Source organism: Coregonus clupeaformis, chromosome 27 (assembly GCF_020615455.1).
Source record: "Coregonus clupeaformis isolate EN_2021a chromosome 27, ASM2061545v1, whole genome shotgun sequence".
Classification (NCBI taxonomy): Eukaryota; Metazoa; Chordata; class Actinopteri; order Salmoniformes; family Salmonidae; genus Coregonus; species Coregonus clupeaformis.
This window is the reverse complement of record NC_059218.1, coordinates 11,110,720-11,134,077: the sequence shown is the minus strand read 5'-3', so window position 1 is coordinate 11,134,077 and position 23,358 is coordinate 11,110,720.

The window sequence follows — 23,358 nt, the reverse complement described above, 5'->3', positions numbered from 1 at the left end:
TTGTCTGGCTTGTCTTTCCAAATCCAGTGGAATATGTTTTGCTCATATAATTTAAAAAACAAGTCGTTAGGTGAAGGCAGGAACATAAGTAAATAGGTCAACTGGGATATGACTAAAGAGTTAATCAGGGTGATTTTTCCACCATCTTCCATGGTAGGAAGATCTTATTTATTTTGGCTAACTTTCTATAGAAATGTATTGTAGTGAGATCATTTCTTTCTTTCAGGATATGAATAGCGAGTATATCCACATCACTGTCAGACCATTTTATTGGTAAACTACAAGGTAATGTAAAAGTTGTATTTTTTTTGCGATCCAATATATAATATTTCAGTTGTAATCCAGAGAGGTTAGAACAATTATCTAGATCCTCTATGAGGCTCTGCAGGGATCCAAATTGCGGATTTAAAAGAAGACATGAATCGTCAGCGTACAATGACACCTTTGTTTTTAAGCCCTGGATTTCCAGCCCTTTGATATTATTGTTTGATCTGATTTTAATAGCTAACATTTCGATGGCCATAATAAATAGATATGCCGATAGTGGACAAGCTTGTTTTACTCCTCTTGACAGTTTAATACATTCTGAGAAGTAGCCATTATTTACTATTTTACACCTGGGGTTACTATACATAGCTTTAACCCATTGTAAGAGATCATCCAAAATTAAAATAGTTCTGGCGCTTATATATTCATTCCAGTTGTACTTTATCAAAGGCCTTTTCAAAGTCAGCTATGAATACCAGACCTGATTTCCCAAATTTTTCAGTGTTCTATTGTTTCCAGTACTTATATTATATCCAATGTATCGTCCATGTAAAAAACCTGTCTAATTAGGATGAATAATATCCGACAATACCTTTTTAAGTCTATGTGCTATGCATTTTGCAAAAATTCACAACACTGAAGTGTAAGGGGTCTCCAGTTTTTTAGGTGGACTGAATCTTAATTTTTACAGTGCTTTTGGAAAGTATTCAGACCCCTTGACTTTTTCCACATTGTTACGTTACAGCCTTATTCTAAAATGGATTAAATAAATTAAAATCCTCATCAAGCTACACACAATACCCCATAATGACAAAGTGAAAACAGGATTGTAGACATTTTTGCAAATGTATAAAAACATCAAAAACAGAAATACCTTATTTACATAAGTATTCAGACGCTTTGCTATGAGACTCGAAATTGAGCTCAGGTGCATCCTGTTTCCATTGATCATCCTTGAGATGTTTCTTCAACTTGATTGGAGTCCACCTGTGGTAAATTCAATTGATTAGACATGATGTAAAGACACACACATGTCTACATAAGGTCTCACAGTTGACAGTGCATGTCAGAGCAAAAACCAAGCCATGAGGTCGAAGCAATTGTCCACAGAGCTCCGAGACATGATTGTGTCGAGGCACAGATCTGGGGAAGGGTACCAAAACATTTCTGCAGCATTGAAGGTCCCCAAAGTACAGAGAGATCCTTGATGAAAACCTGCTCCAGAGCACTCAGGACCTCAAACTGGGGCGAATGTTCACCTTCCAACAGGACAAAGACCCTAAGCACACAACCAAGACAACGCAGGAGTGGCTTCGGGACAAGTCTGAATGTCCTTGAGTGGCCCAGCCAGAGCCCGGACTTGAACCAAATCTAATATCTCTGGAGAGACCTGAAAATAGCTGTGCAGCGACGCTCCCCATCCAATATGACAGAGCTTGAGAGGATCTGCAGAGAAGAATGGGAGAAACTCCCCAAATACAGGTGTGCCAAGCTTGTAGTGTCATACCCAAGAAGACACGAGGCTGTAATCGCTGCCAAAGGTGCTTCAACAAAGTACTGATTAAATTAGCAAAAAAATTTAAAAACCTGTTTTTGCTTTGTCATTATGGGGTATTGTGTGTAGATTGATGAGGGGGAAAAAACTATTGTATCAATTAAGGCTGTAACGTAACACATTTTGTGGAAAAGGTCAAGGGGTCTGAATACTTTCAGAATGCACTGTTCCACCTCGGTCCTGTTTCAGTAATAGTGAAATCAGACCTTCTTGCTGAGTATCTGATAGTATACAATTTTTATAGGAGTAGTTAAAACATGTTAATAACGGTCCTTTGAGTACATCGAAAATATTTGATATACCTCAACTAGTATGCCATCAAGCCCTGGAGTTTTCCCAGACTTGAAGGTTTAATTGCATCTAGAAGTTCATCCTCTGTAATTAGGCCTTCACATGAGTCTTTCTGTACAGCTGTTAATTTTACACTATTAATTAAAAAAAAACGTATATAATTCACTTCAGTTAGTGGAGATGGAGGAGACTGAAATGAAAACATATGCTAAAAGTACTTTGCTTTCTCTTTCAAATTATCGTTTTTGTGACTGCTCACTTTAGAATGACTGACATTGGACAGGGAGACATTTTTTTATGAAACCATTTTCTGTAAATGGCTCCAGATTTCAGAGGTATCTGAGACATTCCTTGCGTGTCGCATGTCGGATCAACTGTCAGGTTTATTAAAATCTGGCACAAGTTTTTCTTTCAGTAATAAGTACAGTTGAATAATCTAATTTAGAGGAAATGGCGGACGGGGGCCTGGAGACAATAGCGTAACTGTCGGTCGGGAGACAAGACGCTTGGTTTCTAACTGTGGTTTGGTGTAAATCTCTTTCTGAGTGTCTCCAACCGTCTGCTGTGTGTGTTGCTGTCCTAACCCAGCTGTCCTTAGTTAGGGATCCAGGCTAGACAGTCCACTGACGAGGGAATCATTAAGACATTGACAGACAGTAACAGCATCAGGCTGGTTGGTATTCTCTCATCTACACACTGACGCTGCTAAACTAACACAGCAGCTCATCTAAATACCCTGATCCCAACTGAAATCAGGCTGTACAGTAAATCTTTCTGGGAGTATTCCAGGTCTATGTAATCACTGGCACAGCTGTATACAATTAGGATCCTATGCTGTCTGACTGCTCCCTCCAATAGACCTACTGGTTTAGGATATGGACATACAGTGGGGAGAACAAGTATTTGATACACTGCCAATTTTGCAGGTTTTCCTACTTACAAAGCATGTAGAGGTCTGTAATTTTTTATCATAGGTACACTTCAACTGTGAGAGACGGAATCTAAAACAAACATTCAGAAAATCACATTGTATGATTTTTAAGTAATTAATTTGCATTATATTGCATGACATAAGTATTTGATACATCAGAAAAGCAGAACTTAATATTTGGTACAGATACCTTTGTTTGCAATTACAGAGATCATATGTTTCCTGTAGGTCTTGACCAGGTTTGCACACACTGCAGCAGGGATTTTGGCCCACTCCTCCAGATCCTTCAGGTTGCGGGGCTGTCGCTGGGCAATACGGACTTTCAGCTCCCTCCAAACATTTTCTATTGGGTTCAGGTCTGGAGACTGGCTAGGCCACTCCAGGACCTTGAGATGCTTCTTACGGAGCCACTCCTTAGTTGCCCTGGCTGTGTGTTTCGGGTCGTTGTCATGCTGGAAGACCCAGCCACGACCCATCTCCAATACTCTTACTGAGGGAAGGAGGTTGTTGGCCAAGATCTCGCGATACATGGCCCCATCCATCCTCCCCTCAATACGGTGCAGTCGTCCTGTCCCCTTTGCAGAAAAGCATCCCCAAAGAATGATGTTTCCACCTCCATGCTTCACGGTTGGGATAGTGTTCTTGAGGTTGTACTCATCCTTCTTCTTCCTCCAAACACGGCGAGTGGAGTTTAGACCAAAAAGCTCTATTTTTGTCTCATCAGACCACATGACCTTCTCCCATTCCTCCTCTGGATCATCCAGATGGTCATTGGCAAACTTCAGACGGGCCTGGACATGCGCTGGCTTGAGCAGGGGGACCTTGCGTGCGCTGCAGGATTTTAATCCATGACGGCGTAGTGTGTTACTAATGGTTTTCTTTGAGACTGTGGTCCCAGCTCTCTTCAGGTCATTGACCAGGTCCTGCCGTGTAGTTCTGGGCTGATCCCTCACCTTCCTCATGATCATTGATGCCCCACGAGGTGAGATCTTGCATGGAGCCCCAGACCGAGGGTGATTGACCGTCATCTTGAACTTCTTCCATTTTCTAATAATTGCGCCAACAGTTGTTGCCTTCTCACCAAGCTGCTTGCCTATTGTCCTGTAGCCCATCCCAGCCTTGTGCAGGTCTACACTTTTATCCCTGATGTCCTTAAACAGCTCTCTGGTCTTGGCCATTGTGGAGAGGTTGGAGTCTGTTTGATTGAGTGTGTGTACATGTGTCTTTTATACAGGGAACGAGTTCAAACAGGTGCAGTTAATACAGGTAATGAGTGGAGAACAGGAGGGCTTCTTAAAGAAAAACTAACAGGTCTGTGAGAGCCGGAATTCTTACTGGTTGGTAGGTGATCAAATACTTATGTCATGCAATAAAATGCTAATTAATTACTTAAAAATCATACAATTACAGACCTCTACATGCTTTGTAAGTAGGAAAACCTGCAAAATCGGCAGTGTATCAAATACTTGTTCTCCCCACTGTATATCATTGGTTAGTCCCATCATATATCATTGGTTAGACTGCTATCTGTCAACATGACCACGAAACTAAGACATGATTCTCATCTTGACTCTTATAGCCTCTTTAGATAAGGCGGATGAGTTAGCACATTATTATGCCAGACAGCAAGCATTCAATCCACTGTGTGTCACAGACTAGGAAACAGTTGCATTAAAATCAGTCTTGTGTTTACTCAACCTAATGGTTAATAACTATTTTTTATTTAACTAGGCAAGTCAGTTAAGAACACATTTTATTTACAATGACGGCCTACCCCAGCCAAACCCGGACGACGCTAGGCCAATTGTGTGCCGCCCTTTGGGACTCCCAATCACGTCCAGATTATGATACAGCCTGGAATCAGACCAGTGTCTGTAGTGACACCTCTAGCACTGATATGCAGTGCCTTAGACCGCTGCGCCACTTGGGAGCCCCCGAGTTAAGGTTACGATTAAGGGAAAGTAAGCTGATCCTAGATCTGTGCCTAATTGTTAAGGCCCAATCAGAAGCACACCTGAGAAATGCCCCTCGCTGTCGCTCTATACTCTCTTTGTAACAGTCGTCAGGCCCATGGTCAGCTCAGGCAGAAGAGATGCAGCACTGTACGGCACGCAGTTGCAGTTTAATAAACCTCTCATCACCAGCAGCAACCCCACTGCTCCTCTGACAGTCAGTCCTGGGTCTACAACACACTCTCCTGGAGGATCCATTAAATGCACTTTAGTTTAGACTCCGGCTTCAGCGCTAGCTACTAACATTACAGTCTGAGTGGAGTGTAGAGTTCCTCCCGTCTAGTGGAAACTACTGATGTGTATCTCTGGACACCTTATCTCCTTACTCCGAACATGTTACATTAGTCGATCTTCAACTACTGCCCAGCCTCTCCACTTAACTGCCACCAAACTTGTATGTATAAACCAAAACGGAACTTATCAACTACCTATCTGGATTTGATCTCTAGCCTATACATATATAGAACCCCTCTTTGCAACACCTGCCATCGATTCACAACCGCCTTTTCTATTCTTACTGCCCCACCACACACTTACACGCACGCACACATGCATGCACTTACACACTCACACAAACACTCGTTCGCACACATGCGCAAACACACACACTGTAAAAAATATCCTGTAAAATGTACAGTGACTTACAGGCAGCAATTGAACAGTAAGTTACTGTAATTTATTTTACAGTGCAGCTACTGTAATCCATTTTACGGTATTCAATTTTACGGTAGCACATTTTTATTGTAATCTAATGTACAGTATGTTACTGAAATTACCCAGTGTTCTTTGTAAGTTTTCATTTTTACATTTACATTTTGGTCATTTAGCGGTCGCTCTTGTCTTTAGCAACTTACAGTCAGTGCATTCAACCAAGGTTGATAAAAAAACACATATCACAGTCATAGCAAGTGAAAAGGTTCTGTTACCGTTACTGAAAATGTTGTTGTAGTTAAGGATACATTGGTCTTCAAAATAATTGTAATTACTACAATTGTATGATATACAGTGCCATTGGAAAGTATTCAGACCCCTTTACTTTTTCCAAATGTTCTTATGTTACAGCCTTATTCTAAAAAGGATTAAATAGTTTTTTCCCACATCAATCTACACACAATACCACATAATGACAAAGCAAAAACAGGTTTTTAGAAATGTTTGCTAATTAATATCACATTTTCAGACCCTTTACTCAGTTCTTGTAAGTCGCTTTGGATAAAAGCGTCTGCAAAATGGCAAATTATATTATATTATTATACTTTGTTGAAGCTCCTTTGGCAGCTATTACAGCCTTGAGTCTTCTTGGGTATGATGCTACAAGCTTGGCACACCTGTATTTGGGGAGTTTCTTCCATTCGTCTCTGAAGATCAAGATTCAAGCTCTATTAGGTTGGATGGGGAGCGTTGCTGCACAGCTATTTTCAGGTCTCTCCAGATATGTTTGATCGGGTTCAAGTCCGGGCTCTGGCTGGGCCACTCAGGGACATTCAGAGACTTGTCCCGAAGCCACTCCTGCGTTGTCTTGGCTGTGTGCTTAGGGTCGTTGTCCTGTTGGAAGGTGAACGTTTGCCCCAGTCTGAGGTCCTGAGCGCTCTGGAGCAGGATTTCATCAAGGATCTCTCTGTACTTTGCTCCGTTCATCTTTGCCTCGATCCTGACTAGTCTCCCAGTCCCGCTGAAAAACATCCCCAAAGCATGATGCTGCCACCACCGTGCTTCACCGTAGGGATGGTGCCAGGTTTTCTCCAGACGTGACGCTTGGCATGAATTCAATCTTGGTTTCATCAGACCAGAGAATCTTGTTTGTCATGGTCTGAGAGTCTTTAGGTGCCTTTTGGCAAACTCCAAGTGGGCTGTCATGTGCCTTTTACTGAGGAGTGGCTTCCGTCTGGCCACTCTACCATAAAGGCCTGATTGGTGGAGTGCTGCAAAGAATGTTCTCCCATCTCCACAGAGGAACTCTAGAGCTCTGTCAGAGTGACCATCAGGTTCTTGGTCACCTCCCTGACCAAGGCCCTTCTCCCCCGATTGCTCAGTTTGGCCGGGTGGCCAGCTCTAGGAAGAGTCTTGGTCGTTCCAAACTTCTTATATTTAAGAATGATGGAGGCCACTGTGTTCTTGGGGACCTTCAATGCTGCAGAAATGTTTTGGTATCCTTCCCCAGATCTGTGCCTCAACACAATCCTGTCTCGGCGCTCTACGGACAATTCCTTCGACCTCATGGCTTGGTTTTTGGTCTGACATGCACTGTCAACCGTTGGACCTTATATAGACAGGTGTGTGCCTTTCCAAATCATGTCCAATCAATTGAATTTACCACAGGTGGACTCCAATCAAGTTGTAGAAACATGTCAAGGATGATCAATGGAAACAGGATGCACCTGAGCTCAAATTTCTAAAAACATGTTTTTGCTTTGTCATTATGGGGTATTGCTGATATTTTTATTTATTTAACCAATTTTAGATTAAGGCTGTAACGTAACAACATTTGGAATACTTCTGAATACTTTCCGAAGGCACTGTATCTCTGTCTATCTGGATAGTGCCAATACAATACTACAAACACAGTACAATAAAGTAAAAGTGACTAATTATTTCTACAGTAGTTTACTGTAATTACAAGGGATTAGAGCAAACTAGGTGTTTTATATCACTTGCAGATCTAGAGGCGTAAACAAAGGTTTTGAAACTGTCCATGATTACAGGGCAAAACAGATCAAATGGACATGGGTAAATATTCAACCATTAAAAGGTTTAAGGTCAATTTATTTGGTTTTCCCAAAATTCATTACAGTTTAAAATATTCAATCAGTTTAAAAGGAAATTCACATCATTCAATACATCATTATGGTCAAATTCTAAATAATAGACAACTCAAACAATAAGTAATCAATTCAACTTAGGCTAATCAAATGGTTATTAAATCAAAACAAAAACAAAAAAGACAAAAAATAGAATCTAGTGGAGTAGAGTGGTTGATGGTGTATGTGTCTTTCTATTGGGGGAGGGGAAGGGGCTGGCAGTTGCTGAAAGGAGGGGGCAGTTGTGGTTGGTCGGTGCTGTGTCCAGGGTTGGTGCTGGTGTTGTGGCTGGGACTGGGAAAACCTGGGTTGGTACTGGTGTTGGGGCCGGGACTTGAAGTCGTGCTGGGACCAGAACTGGAGACCAGGGGTTGGTGCTGAGTCTGGTGCTGGGGACCGGGAAAACAGGAACCGGGAACTGGAGCTGCTGGGTCGGGATCTGGGTCTGTAGAGGGGAGGAAAGACAACCAGAGGAGCAAGCCGACACAAAAGGAAGCCCCATACCCAGAGGTCAACGGTAGTACTCGCCTGTGGCCTGCTCGCTCTGGATGGACTGATCTTTGGTCCCTCCTCCATGTCTCGTCTGGTGTTGGTGTTGGTGCTGGTGCTGGAAACCGGGTACTGGGTGGATGCTGCTGCCGTGACTGGGCCTGCAGAGGGGAGGAAGGACAACCTGAGGAGCAAGCAGACACACAAGGGAGCCCTAGACCCGGAGGTCAATGGTGGCACTCCCCTGTGGTCTGCCTGCTCCGGGATGATTGGTACGTCCTCCACGCCTCGTCTGGTGTTCTGGTGCTGGTACTGGAATCAGGGCGCTGGGTCAGTGCTGATGCTGGGACTGGTGCTGGATCTATAGAGCGGAGGAAGGACAAGCTGAGGAGCAAGCAGACACACAAGGAAGCCCTAGACCCGGAGGTCAGTGGTGGTCTGCTCGCTCCGGCTGAAGGTCTGAACTTTGGTCCCTCCTCCGCCCACTATTGGTGGTGAATGGTTCCTGGTTCTGGGCTGGTGCCGGTTCTGTGAGAGGGATATGTGTAGAGGGAGGGGGGGAGGGGGGTAGAGCATGTGTCCATCGGCCCTGGCTGGTGCTGGGGGCGTGGTCAGTGGCGTGGGGCGTGAAGGAGTGGAGGCGAGGCTGGACACTGAAGGCCAGAAGACGGGTCTGGGGTTGGTTAGATGTTTGATGTCCTTCCATCTTGCCACCCCCCATACCGCCCTCGCCTGTTCCGGGTCTTTGTGGAAGTCTGTGATTGTGTGATCCCTGAAAGCCAATTTATGGTCAATCCGTCATCTGCAGTGGCCGTACAGCATTTACAGCGTTGCCGTCTCCGCAGAAGTCAGAGCATTCCTACTTCTTGAGCTTTCCTGGCTATACCCCTGCTGAACATAAGAACCCCGGTGGAGAGACTGGGGCAGTGTATGGCAGCCATCCACGCTATGTCTTTGAGTCTGTTGGAAAGGGGCGGGTGAGGCTACGATGTTCTATACTGTTGTGCTTTGATCAGTGGTCAGTGGGGGGGATGATGGTTTCTGTCTGTGATGTGCTTTCTGAGGGCTTTGAATGACCAGTTCTGGCTTGTCTGGAGCTGTAGGGAGGTGCTGCCTTTTTTTTAGGTCTTTGTAGTGTTTCGGGGAGTCCCATGAGTAAGGGGTCCTATGGTCAAGGGTACAGAGCCCTAGTGGTCTGCTCATGGTGGAGAAGTAGAAAGTGTTGAAGATGCTGGCCTTACTGTGTTTTTTCTGTATGTTGGAGATAATGTAGCTAAGGCCCTGCACTGCTACCATGAGTGGGATGTTAGGGATTCCCTTACCCCCCTTGTCTAGTGTCTTCCACATAGTTATCTTTTTACCTGTTTCTGTCTGCTGCCCCAGAGGAAGTGGAAGATGACCAGATTGATGCGTCTGGCTGTATTTGTACAATGGCGGAAAAACCTTACCTATGTAGGCCAGGATCGGGTAAAGGATGGCTTTGATCAGTAATCCCTTCCCAGTCATTGAGAGGGATCTTCCAGCTTTGGTCTCTGGGGTTGGTCCTGCTAAAACAGATACTCAAAATGTTAACAGTGCTCTTGATTGGAAAAGAGATGTGCAGGACCTGGTCGACTCGCGAGTTTGGTGTACGTAAACTCGCTCTTGGTCTCATTCACTATTGTGCCTGTGATTTTACAGAAGGAGTCGATGGACAGGATGACATGGGGGATAGACTGTGGGTCTGTTGTGACTATGTATTCCTGTTTTTTAGGGTTGTGCTGTGTGCACCTGGTAGGGGGTAGCCTGTGATTAGAGGGTTGGTGCGGATGCTTGCAGGGAGTAGAATAGGGTCGATAGCGGGCAGCCCTGTCTTACTCCAGAGTGAATGGGTATGGGATGGGAGGGGGTGCCGTTGATCAAGACTCTACTGGTGTTGTGTTGGTAGATGATGTATACCCAGTTTCAGAGAGTGAGGTTAATTCTGGCCATTACCCTAAGCATGTACGGGTGGCTCACTCTGTCGAAGGCCTTTTCCTGGTCAATATTGAATAGACAGAATGGCTGTGACCATTCAACAGAGTGAGCAAACATGTCCCTGATGGTGGAGAGGTTGTCAAGAACCAACCTCCCCGGAGCACCACAAGTCTGGTCGGACCCAACGGTCTGCAGGAGCGACCTTTGTATCCTAGTCATGACTGCTTTTGCTAGTGTCTTATAGTCTGAGCCAGGGTTTCCGTTAGGAAAATGTGGCACTGGATATTTGACCGGCAGCATTTTAATTTACCTGACATTTTAGAAATTTACAGGACCCATATGCATTGGGTGTGTAACCTGATTAGGGCGTCCACCCACGGTGCTCAGAATGACAGAAGTCACATTTTGATTATGGTAATTGATATTAACAGAACATGCAAGTCGAGGATGCAACAATGTGCAGTCCTTATTACCAAATTCTGATGTGCACTTTGAAGAATAACTGCCCACATTTACTTTTCCTCAGCCAACGAGACCAGTAACGAACAGCAAAATCACTAGCCTATAATAATAATAATAATAATAATAATATGCCATTTAGCAGACGCTTTTATCCAAAGCGACTTACTGTCATGCGTGCATAATTTTTTTTTTTGTGTATGGGTGGTCCCGGGGATCGCACCCACTACCTTGGCGTTACAAGCGCCGTGCTCTACCAGCTGAGCTACAGAGGTATGTCAATCTACTATCCCCAATAGTAGAGAAGTTGACCTATTCTATTGGTCAGCTTGTAGAGAAAGAAATAGCCTGTTCCAAACTGACTCTGGGACAGTTGTGGGACGATAGATCCCAAATTCATACAGCCAGTAGGCCTAGGCTACATTTTTTTTTAAACGTTAAAAAGCAATGAGTCTGATGTAACAGATCAGAACGTTTAGGTTAAAATGTTGATAAACTATTATTTCTTCACATTATAAGCGCAGAAACAATTAAGTACAGTATATGTTTTCAAAATGCATACTGCCTCCAGCTCATTGCAAAGTGGTTTGTGACGCGCTGATGAAGCCTGCCTTCCGTTGCCTACGCATTTGCTGTTTGAGATGCTGTAGCAGCAGCTCTCAGCTGTCTGACATATTTTTCACTCAAAGGCTCTGTATCTGTATGCTATACAGTGGGGGAAAAAAGTATTTAGTCAGCCACCAATTGTGCAAGTTCTCCCACTTAAAAAGATGAGAGAGGCTATGACAGACAAATTGAGGAAAAAAAAAGAAAATCACATTGTAGGACTTTTAATGAATTTATTTGCAAATTATGGTGGAAAATAAGTATTTGGTCACCTACAAACAAGCAAGATTTCTGGCTCTCACAGACCTGTAACTTCTTCTTTAAGAGGCTCCTCTGTCCTCCACTCGTTACCTGTATTAATGGCACCTGTTTGAACTTTTATCAGTATAAAAGACACCTGTCCACAACCTCAAACAGTCACACTCCAAACTCCACTATGGCCAAGACCAAAGAGCTGTCAAAGGACACCAGAAACAAAATTGTAGACCTGCACCAGGCTGGGAAGACTGAATCTGCAATAGGTAAGCAGCTTGGTTTGAAGCAATCAACTGTGGGAGCAATTATTAGGAAATGGAAGACATACAAGACCACTGATAATCTCCCTCGATCTGGGGCTCCACGAGTAGCAAGAACCACACGGGGGAACCTAGTCAATGACCTGCAGAGGGCTGGGACCAAAGTAACAAAGCCTACCATCAGTAACACACTACGCCGCCAGGGACTCAAATCCTGCAGTGCCAGACGTGTCCCCCTGCTTAAGCCAGTACATGTCCAGGCCCGTCTGAAGTTTGCTAGAGTGCATTTGGATGATCCAGAAGAGGATTGGGAGAATGTCATATGGTCAGATGAAACCAAAATAGAACTTTTTGGTAAAAACTCAACTCGTCGTGTTTGGAGGACAAAGAATGCTGAGTTGCATCCAAAGAACACCATACCTACTGTGAAGCATGGGGGTGGAAACATCATGCTTTGGGGCTGTTTTTCTGCAAAGGGACCAGGACGACTGATCTGTGTAAAGGAAAGAATGAATGGGGCCATGTATCGTGAGATTTTGAGTGAAAACCTCCTTCCATCAGCAAGGGCATTGAAGATGAAACGTGGCTGGGTCTTTCAGCATGACAATGATCCCAAACACACCGCCCGGGCAACGAAGGAGTGACTTTGTAAGAAGCATTTCAAGGTCCTGGAGTGGCCTAGCCAGTCTCCAGATCTCAATCCCATAGAAAATCTTTGGAGGGAGTTGAAAGTCTGTGTTGCCCAGCGACAGCCCCAAAACATCACTGCTCTAGAGGAGATCTGCATGGAGGAATGGGCCAAAATACCAGCAACAGTGTGTGAAAACCTTGTGAAGACTTACAGAAAAACGTTTGACCTGTGTCATTGCAAACAAAGGGTATATAACAAAGTATTGAGAAACTTTTGTTATTGACCAAATGCTTATTTTCCACCATAATTTGCAAATAAATTCATTAAAAATCCTACAATGTGATTTTCTGGAGAAATTATTCTCATTTTGTCTGTCATAGTTGACGTGTACCTATGATGAAAATTACAGGCCTCTCACATCTTTTTAAGTGGGAGAACTTGCACAATTGGTGGCTGACTCAATACTTTTTTTCCCCACTGTAAGCTACGCGTGTGATAAATAAAATAGGTCTACATAACGAATATACTGCACACACGCGCCAATTTAATTCCACTAAATTATGCAAATTAACCTATAGACCAATAAGCATGACCAGTCAAATGTACAGTATTTCCATCGACTGGTATTTCCATCAATGAATAGGCTAAAAAGCATTATTTGGCAATGGGATTTTTTCTTCCTCTCCCGGACAATTAGCCGGCGGCAATTCTATTCATGAGCTTTTCTATTTTTTCATCTGCCAAAAGTCAGCTTTTACCAGCTAATGGAAACCCTGGTCTGAGCCCAAGAGACTGATACGGCGCCAGTTCTTGAGCTCAGTAGCTTCTCCCTTTCCCTTGTACAGGAGAGTGATTGCACTCTCCCGCACTGAAGGAGCAAACCTGCCATCCCTGTACATGCTACTGTAAACTGCCCCCAGACTGACTTTGATGTGTTCCCAAAATGCTACGTAAAACTCAGCAGGGAGCCCAACTGGACCAGGTGTCTTACCTTTGCTTAAGGAGTGCACGGCCCGGGTGAGCTCATCCAGCGACAGGTCCATCTCCTCCTCCTCGTCGTGTGGTGGGACTGGCGTTATGTGGCTGAGGAGTTTGTCGATCAATGTGTCATCTGTCGTCTTAGGTGAGTACATCTTACTGTAGAAGTCTGTAATTATGTTATTGATGGCCTGATCGTCAGTCTGTAGTGTCTGTTGGTCGTCTTGCAGTGAGTCTATTGTCTGCTTCTTTCATCTGATTTGTTTGAAAAAAGTATTTGGTGCATTTCTCTTCCTCTTCTAGGTGTTGGATTTCTTTGTGTGTTTGATTTTCTGCTGTTTCTGCCTGTGTAAGAGTACGTTTCTGTGTTTGGTGTCTGCTATTTTGGGTGCCAGATCGAAGCCTGCTTGCTGGAGGTCGGATTGGCTTGTAGTCGTTGGTTGAGTTTGTTCAGTTGTTCTCTTTTGCTATTGTTTTATCCTGCCTTGATGTAAAAGTGTTTGGTTCTCTCCTTGACCATTTCCCACCACTCGATGGGGGAGTTGAAAAAGGTCAAGGAGAGAGGTCCAGTTCTTCAACTGCGTGATGTATTGGTTGTTGAGTCTGGTGGTCAGTAAAGTGGTGTTCAGTTTCCATAGTCATCTTTCCTCTAACAGTCTGTGTCGCTGGGAGGTGTACAGTCGTACTGAGTTGTCTGTGGTCTGAGAAGAAAGTGGCTGATGATGTGGTACCTGATGCTGTGAGGGTCTGGTCCAGGAGGAGGAGGTCTATCCTGGAGTACGATTGGCCATCAAAGCTCACCCATGTGTAGCGAGGCAACAGGTCCTTGCCCAGATCTTTTAGTTGGTACTCATTACAGACTTCTACAGTAAGTCCAGAATAGACTATGGGAGGCGCACAGTACTACATAGAGCCATGACTACATGGAACTCTATTCCACATCAGGTAACTGATGCAAGCAGTAGAATCAGATTAAAAAAACAGATAAAAATACACTTTATGGAACAGCAGCGACTGTGAAGAGAAACACACACAGGTGCACACACACGCTAGCACACGCACTCTACACACACGTACATTGTAATATTGTTATATGGTGGTATTATACATTTTGTATTGTAGGAATGTAGTGGTGTAATAATGTTATATGATGTACTGTTTTATCTTTTGTTTTATGTGTGATGTAAGTGCCTTAATGTGTTTGGACCCCAGGAAGAGTAGCTGCTGCATTGGCAGCAGGTAATGGGGATCCCTAATAAATACTAATACTAACTTTTACATTTTCCCACAATGCACCATCATTAATACTGTAAAATACATTTACAGTATTTTACTGTGCATTCTACAGTAATTTACTGTCTTCAGTTTATACAGTATCATACTGTTGATTAATACAGTACGTTACTGATAAAATTACAAAAACGACAGTGCACACACACTGCATAGACTTTCTAATGAGTGGGTTTGGAAACAATGGGATACACCTCCTGGCAATAATTACACACAGCTGCAGAGTGCCAGATATTATTGATGACAAACCACTACAAAAGTTGACAGACGATGACATATTGAATAGCCAACAAATACTGTATGTCTTTATGTAACTGTCACAATCGTTGAGAAACGGGTCAGACCAAGGTGCAGCGTGGTATGCGTACATATTTATTAATAAGGATAAACACTAGACAAAATAACAAAATCAACGAAAACGTGATGTCCTATGGGCTATACACAAAACAAGCCAAACAGGAACACAAACAAGATCCCACAACACAGGCAGGAGAACTGGCTGCCTAAGTATGATCCCCAATCAGAGACAACGAGCGACAGCTGCCTCTGATTGGGAACCACACCCGGCCAAACATAGATATACAATACATTGAGTTTCACACCCTGACCAAACTACCTACAGAATAACAGTCTCTCTAGGTCAGGGCGTGACAGTAACTTCATACCTTGCTGAGATGCCTTAGTGTCCCATAACAAATATTTGAACAAAAACTATTCATTAAATAATTATTGATCTGAACTAAATTAGAAGAGATAATTTAGGACTATTGTGGTGTGAATGTCCACACTGCACACTCACACAGCCTCCTGAAACAACTCTGGGGAATGTTTTGGCTGAAATTCAAGATGGCTGCCACTGTTCCAAACACTAGCCTCACGGAGAGAGAACGGATTACTATGGTAAATAAGCCAATCACTGTCACATGTGTTTCTGAGGGAGCAGTTTGGACGGAATGTGTATAAAATTCCATCTCTCCTTGGCCGTCGATGACAGTTTCTGACGAGGACCGTTGGCAATGGCAACAAGGGGAAGAAATGTGAACGGGACGGGAGGAAGGCCATAAAAAGGCATGTTTAAAATATGTGCTCACATTCTAACTATGCACAGAGCTAGGGACTAAATTAGTCAAGGCTATTTTAATGTATTTGTATGATGTCTAAGCATTTTTACTGTAAGGGTCCTAGGCATGGATGATAAAACCAACATTGCAACTGAACATTGATACACTACTGACAAACTTCTCCATAGTATTACACCACTAGTTTACTAGTTTCCCTCACCCTATCCTAAAGACTACAGAGAAGAAGTAAGATGGATAAAGGAGGGTACTTCTACATTTTAAAAAAATGCTGGCTTAAAACAACCCATCGCTGGGTAAATAGTGGACAGAACACACATTGTATTATTTTTGACTCAGCCAGTTGGGTCACAGTTGGGTTATTGATTTATGATCCATCGAGTCAGATCAGAAGACTGGAGGCGTGGCTTAGTAGTGGTGTGGCTTTCAGATGGTTCTTTTTGGCCACCTGTGAGAGTAAATGTCATTCTGGTTAATCTGTTCTGTTGTATTGTCTACACATGTTAAAGTTGAGCACTGACACTTTTGTAGCTTAACGCTGAGATGTAAAGTCTCCTGTCTGGGAGATCTGCGTGGTTCTGGTACCGTTTCCGACTTACATTTTCTCTTGCATTGAGCGATAGCCCTGGTTCCCACGGACACACTAGCATATTTCTTGAGACTGTGTGAAATAGGATGTGAAATCTGAAACCACTTGAAGCTGGGATGTCCCTCCTACCATTCTATTCGCTCTTCCGACTGTCCATCAACTCCTGGCTGAAGCCTACGTCACAGCCACTGACAAAGGACATGCCTGCAATCCTTACTTCGTAGCGCAGCAGGAGAGAGTGGTTTAATCTCTATAGCACATTCAGAGATCGATTTATAGCCATTCATCTAAAATAATAAATAGCTTTTAAACAAAAAACACTTTATGTTTGTCATAGATGGACTTGATTAATATGAGATAAAGGGTGAGTTCCTAACGAGTTCAGGAAGCCAAGTTAGAGCTCTGTGTGACGTTCACAATGGTGGGGGCAGATGTTTTGTTCAAGAGAGACCTTTAGAAAATATGCACATTTTCTCTAACACTAAACATACAAATATGTATTTTACAGGTATATATTTGAATAATAATGTAATTAATTGTAGTGATGTTACGTTTGATACCGGAGCTCCGAGGCATGCGTCGAAATCGCTAAGCAGCTAACTTCGAAGCAGTGTGCCGATGCATGTATCACTTTAACAGAAGTACGTCATCAATGACGTCTGAAGCTTCGTTTGATCACATGCTTTTTCAAACCGTGTGTTGCAAAATGCGAGATCCCACTGATTTCAACATGGTTCCGGTGCTTTTTTTTATTCCAAGCTGCTTTCAAACACCAACCTCTACTGAACAACATACTTACAAATATAGTTAGGATTTTGTACATGTAGTTTCACCTGACCGGTAGCATAGCAGGGAGAGTAGGGAACTCAGGGATGTGAAGATATGAGGTCAAATCCTGTTGAAGACACACTATTTATAGAAAATTGTTTTATGTGAAAACACACTTTCTGCACTGTTGTTGAAATAATTTGTATTATTTAGTATTGTATAAACTTCTGTCTTAAGCATCCTAAATAATGCCATAGATTCCATTTGAGAAAAATAGTAAACTTGAAGGCAAAAAAGGGAAGCATGATGTAAGATGCAAACCTGGTATTCCAACTGATTATAGGCTATTAAAGCCAACAATTTACCGTTGCGCCACAGAGTTTTTATGAAAACTGTGGAGAAAAAAAACGTCTATCTGATAATCGCACTCAGCTATTTATTTCTGTACAGCAGATGTCACTAATGTGCATTGTGAACTGAAAATGAAGCACTGAGTAATGAACCTTTTTTCAGCACAATTTGGTGAAAGGTCCAAAGCCTTCAGAAAGCCTCGGTTTCCCATCACTAATTAATTGTATATTGAAATATTTAATGTGCAAAATTATTGAAGATTTGCAGTGTACAAACATAACATGATGAACGGGAATTACTTTTACTCTCACAGGTGGCCGAAAATACCTATCTGAAAGCCCCAACCCCAATAGGTCATGCCTCCTGAAAATAACCTATGGATGACATTAAAAAGACCCATCCCTGGGTCAACCCAGCATAATATTTTATAACACCCCAACTGATGGTTAAATTAACCCATGTTTGGGTAATCCAAAGGTGTGGCCTATTGGGGTCATGGCTTTCAGATAGTTATTTTTGGCCATCCGTGAGAGTAAATGTAATTTAATGTTAATCATGTTAATTTTGTACACTGCAAATTTCAATTTTCCTTCAATATTTTTGCACATTACATATTTTATTATAACATTAAAAACATTCTTATTTAAATATTATAACAAAGCTGTAACTATTCCAACATTGGGATATGCATAGGCACTTAAGGAACTCATACTCTTGTGTAAGCCTTATTAAAGCTATAAAAGTGTGAGGGTTCAACCTTAACATGCGTTAACAATACAACAGAACAGATTAACTGGAATGACATTTACTCTCACACCCCTACTATGCCACGCCTCCAGTCTTCTGATCTGACCCGGTGGATAATAGCTCAATAACCCAGCATCAACAAACAATCTTAAAGAAAACAATTGGTTGTTTCTGACCCAACTGGCTGGGTCAAAATAATAAAATGTGTGTTCTGTCCAATATTTACACAAATTAGGTTGTTTTTAACCCAGAATTTTTTAGAGGGGTTTAAGGCCTTGGATGCAGGATGTCCTGTTTGGCTTGACTGAATGGAAAATATGTCATCACTGTGGTAGTGGTGGAGAAATGTATGGTCACAGGGAGAAAGGGGGTGAAGTGTGTGTGTGTGTGTGACTGTGTGAAGGTGGGGCTATATGAGGGTCCCAGAGAGACTGTTCCGCCTGTCTTCCTTTCTTCTTACTCATCCTCTCTTCTGTCATTTTCATGACGTGTGTATGCAAGAATTAGTGTGCAGGATGTGTGATTGTATAACAATGTGTGTATGCATGATTGTATAGGGACAGTAGGTGTGCGTTTGCAACTTTGCACATATCTGTAAACACACATCTCAGTGTGCATGAAACGTGTTTATGTGGGTCTCAATGGCGGATGAACGAACAGATCTAAAATGTCTCCCTCACGCATGCCCGTAAGCCTTACAGTACAATTCTCCACAGCATCCAGTTTAGCCTCATCATTCTAGTCTCCAGCATGTAGACAGACAGACAGACAGACATAAACTACATGGCAAAAGGTATATGGACACCTGCTCGTCAAAAATCTCATACCAAAATCATGGTCATTAATACGGAGTTGGTCCCCCCTTTGCTGCTATAACAGCCTCCACTCTTCTGGGAAGGCTTTCTACTGGATGTTGGAACATTGCTGCGGGGACTTCCATTCAGCCACAAGAGTATAAGTGAGGTTGGGCACGGATGTTGATTAGGCCTGGCTTGTAGTCGACGTTCCAATTCATCCCAAAGGTGTTCGATGGGGTTGAGGTCAGGGCTCTGTGCAGGCCAGTCAAGTTCTTCCACAACGATCTCGACAAACCATTTCTGTATGGACCTCACTTTGTGCACGGGGCATTGTCATGCTGAAACAGGAAAGGGCATTCCCCAAACTGTTGCCACAAGGTTGGAAGCACAGAATCGTCTAGAATGTCATTGTATGCTGTAGCGTTAAGATTTCCCTTCCCTGGAACTAAGGGGCCTAGCCCGAACCATGAAAAACAGCCCCAGACCATTATTCTCCTCCACCAAACTTTAAAGTTGGCACTATCCATTCGGGTAGGTAGCGTTCTCCTGGCATCCGCCAAACCCAGATTCGTCTGAATGCCAAACGTCACGTCTGGAGGAAACCTGGCACCATCGATACAGTGGTGAAGCATGGTGATGGCAGTGTCATGCTGTGGGGATGTTTTTCAGCAGCAGGGACTGGGAGACTTGTCAGGATAAAGGGAAAGATGAACGGAGCAAAGTACAGAGAGATCCTTGATGAAAACCTGCTCCAGAGTGCTCAGGACCTCAGACTGGGGCAAATGTTCACATTCCAACAAGACAACAACCCTAAGCCCACAGCCAAGACAACGCAGGAGTGGCTTCGGGACAAGTCTCTGACTGTCCTTGAGTGGCCCAGCCAGAGCCCGGTCTTGAACCCGATCGAACATCTTTGGAGAGAACTGAAAAAAGCTGTGCAGTGACGCTCCCCATCCAACCTGACAGAGCTTGAGAGGACCTGCAGAGAAGATTTGGAGAAACTCCCCAAATACAGGTGTGCAAAGCTTGTAGTGTCATTCCCAAGAAGACTCAAGGCTGTAATTGATGGCAAAGGTGCTTCAACAAAGTACTGAGTAAAGGGTCTGAATACTTATGTAAATGTGATATTTCAGTTGTATTCATTTCTTTGCAAATATTTCGAATAGCCTGTTTTTGCTTTGTCATTATGGGGTATTGTGTATAGCTTGATGAGGGGGAAAAACTATTTCATCCATTTTAAAATAAGACTGTAACGTAACAAAATGTGGAAAAAGTCAAGGGGTCTGAATACTTTCCGAATGTACTGTACATACATACATACATACATACATACATACATACATACATACATACATACATACATACATACATACATACAGAGAGACAGACAGACATTCTGCTAACTTTGTTTGTACCCTCACATTCCTCCATTACTGGTGAGGACAGGCCAACCTTCTTAGTATTGGCCAGAGATTCTAAACACAGCACAGACCCACACCTATACTGAACAAAAATATAAACGCAACATGCCACAATTTCAAAGATTTGACTGAGCTACAGTTCATATAAGGAAATCAAGTTGAAATAATTTTATTAGGCCCTAATCTATGGATTTCACATGACTGGGCAAGGGCGCTGCCATGGGTGGGCTTGGGAGGGCATAGGCCTACCACCCACTGGGGAGCCAGGCCTAGCATATCATAATGAGTTTTTCCCCACAAAAGGGCGTTATTACAGACATAAATACTCCTCAGTTTCATCAGCTGTCCAGGTGGCTGGTCTCAGATGATCCCGCAGGTGAAGAAGCCGAATGTGGAGATCCTTGGCTGGCGTGGTTACATGTGGTCTGCGGTTGTGAGGTCGTACTGCCAAATTGTCTAAAATGAAGTTGGATGCGGCTTTTGGTAGAGAAATGAACATTGAATTATCTGACAACAGCTCTGGTGGACATTCCTGCAGTCAGTATGCCAATTGCATGCTCCCTCAAAACTTGAGACATCTGTGGCATTGTGTTGTATGACAAAACTGCACATTTTAGAGTGGCCGTTTATTGTCCCAAGCACAAGGTGCACCTGTGTAATTTAAATTTTAGTCATTTAGCAGACACTCTTATCCAGAGCGACTTACAGTTAGTGAGTGCATACATTTTATTTATTTTCATACTGGCCCCCCGTGGGAATTGAACCCACAACCCTGGCGTTGCAAACGCCATGCTCTACCAACTGAGCTACACGGGATGATGATGTTTAATCAGCTTCTTGATATGCCACACCTGTCAGGTGGATGGATTATCGTGGCAAAGGTGAAATGCTCACTAACAAGGATGTAAACAAATGTGTACACAAAATAAGCTTTTTGTGCGTATGGAACATTTCTGGGATCTTTTATTTCAGCTCATTTATATTTTTGTTTCGTATAAGATAGAGAAGAAAATGGAAAGAGAAAGAAAGAGAAAGAGTGAGAGAGATAGAAGAGAGAGCGAGAGAGAGAGAGAGAGAGAGAGAGAGAGAGAGAGAGAGAGAGAGAGAGAGAGAGGTTTTTATTCCGTTTATTCATGAATGGTTTTTAAGATAAGCAGATATCAGTGGTGGATCTAAGAGCCTGCAGGCACAGAGACAGAGTAGGGCCAAAATCTGTAAACACACTTGTGATGTCATCAATACTCAGGGACAGGGAGGGAGGCGACACACACGCTGGCGACACACACGACAGCCCGCCCGTACAATGTACACACACACTGGCACAACCGACGTTTTCTACATAAACACACTCCTATGCTATTGTGTAGACAGACAATAAACAAGAGGCGGCACGCGGTGGGAACGCTCCAGACCTATTTGTTTGTCAGCAACAATAATATTTACTATACGGTATGCCCTCCTCTACAACCCCCTCCCCTCCTCTCTCTCTCTCTCGGCATTCCCATTCTTTCTATCTCTACCACCTACCACCTTGCTTTCCCTCTTTCTTACATGTCTTATCACTCTCTCTAATGACACTTTCTCTATAACTATCTCTCACCCTACCCTCTATCCTATACTCGCACCTCTCAGGCCTCATCACGACAGTTAGTTAATGTTTCATGACATTCTTTACACCATAGCATGGGCACAGCGACCCTTCTCTCATACCCTCTCCAGGGCCAGTGCTTCTGCCCATTAGCCAAATCTGTCAGGTTCCCTTTTGACGCAGGTCCGCTTCCTGCACAAGTGAGCTTTTCATTGTTCCAAGGGACCCCGACTCCAGAATCTCACTTCCACAGCCATTTCCTGCTTCCTCTCTGGCAGGAAGTGCTGCTTCGCTTCAGTTTTTTTTGGTCTCAGCAATCGGCATCTTTTCCTGGGCCAAATCTGCAATATGCCACAGACTACAAAACTTTGCTTGCGTCGGACCAAGCCTTGATTTCAAAGAAAGAAAATGATTCCTGTCTGAGAGAAACAGACACACACCTTTTGCGTCTCATGTTCCTTGAACCTATCCTGCCGCTCACCCTTGACAGAATGTCCTGAGTGTGTGTTCACCTGCGACCCCCAGCCATTGTGCTACAGACATTTACATTTTAGTCTTATCCAGAGCGACTTACAGGAGCAATTAGGGTTAAGTGCCTTGCTCAAGGGCACATCGACAGATTTTTCACCTAGGGGATTAGAATCAGCGACCTTTCGGTTACTGGCACAACGCTCTTAGCCACTAAGCTACCTGCCGCCTGAAAAACACATCTCAGATCCCAGAACTCTCTCACGTGTCCTCATCCACCCAGTTGGAGTCAAAGTCAAACATGTTGACAATCAGCAAATTCACCACTAAATATAAAATATGATTCATAGGCTACATTATGACACATTTAAGCCAATACAAAATAGAAAGCAGTAATGGAGAGTCCTCATGTATTTCTAAAACCTAATAAGAATATCAGTGAATAGAGCACTCAGCTCTTAGCAGGATGAACACAATTGTTTTCACTCACTATAATTCAATGTTTATTCTTTGTGTGTCATTGTTTCCATATTTCTGTGTTATACTGTTTCCATTTTTCTGTGTTATATCTATTTTATGTATCCCTGTGCTGAGGTGACTATATGTTTTGGAGGCGTTGAGAACGACTACAAACACAACTCATAAATACCGATCCAACTCCAAATAAAAGCACAATAGAAATGTCCAGGTTTGGGGTCAATTCGAATTGAAGGGAGTCAATTCAGGAAGTAAACTGAAATTCAGTATAATTGAAAAAAATTAATATATTTTA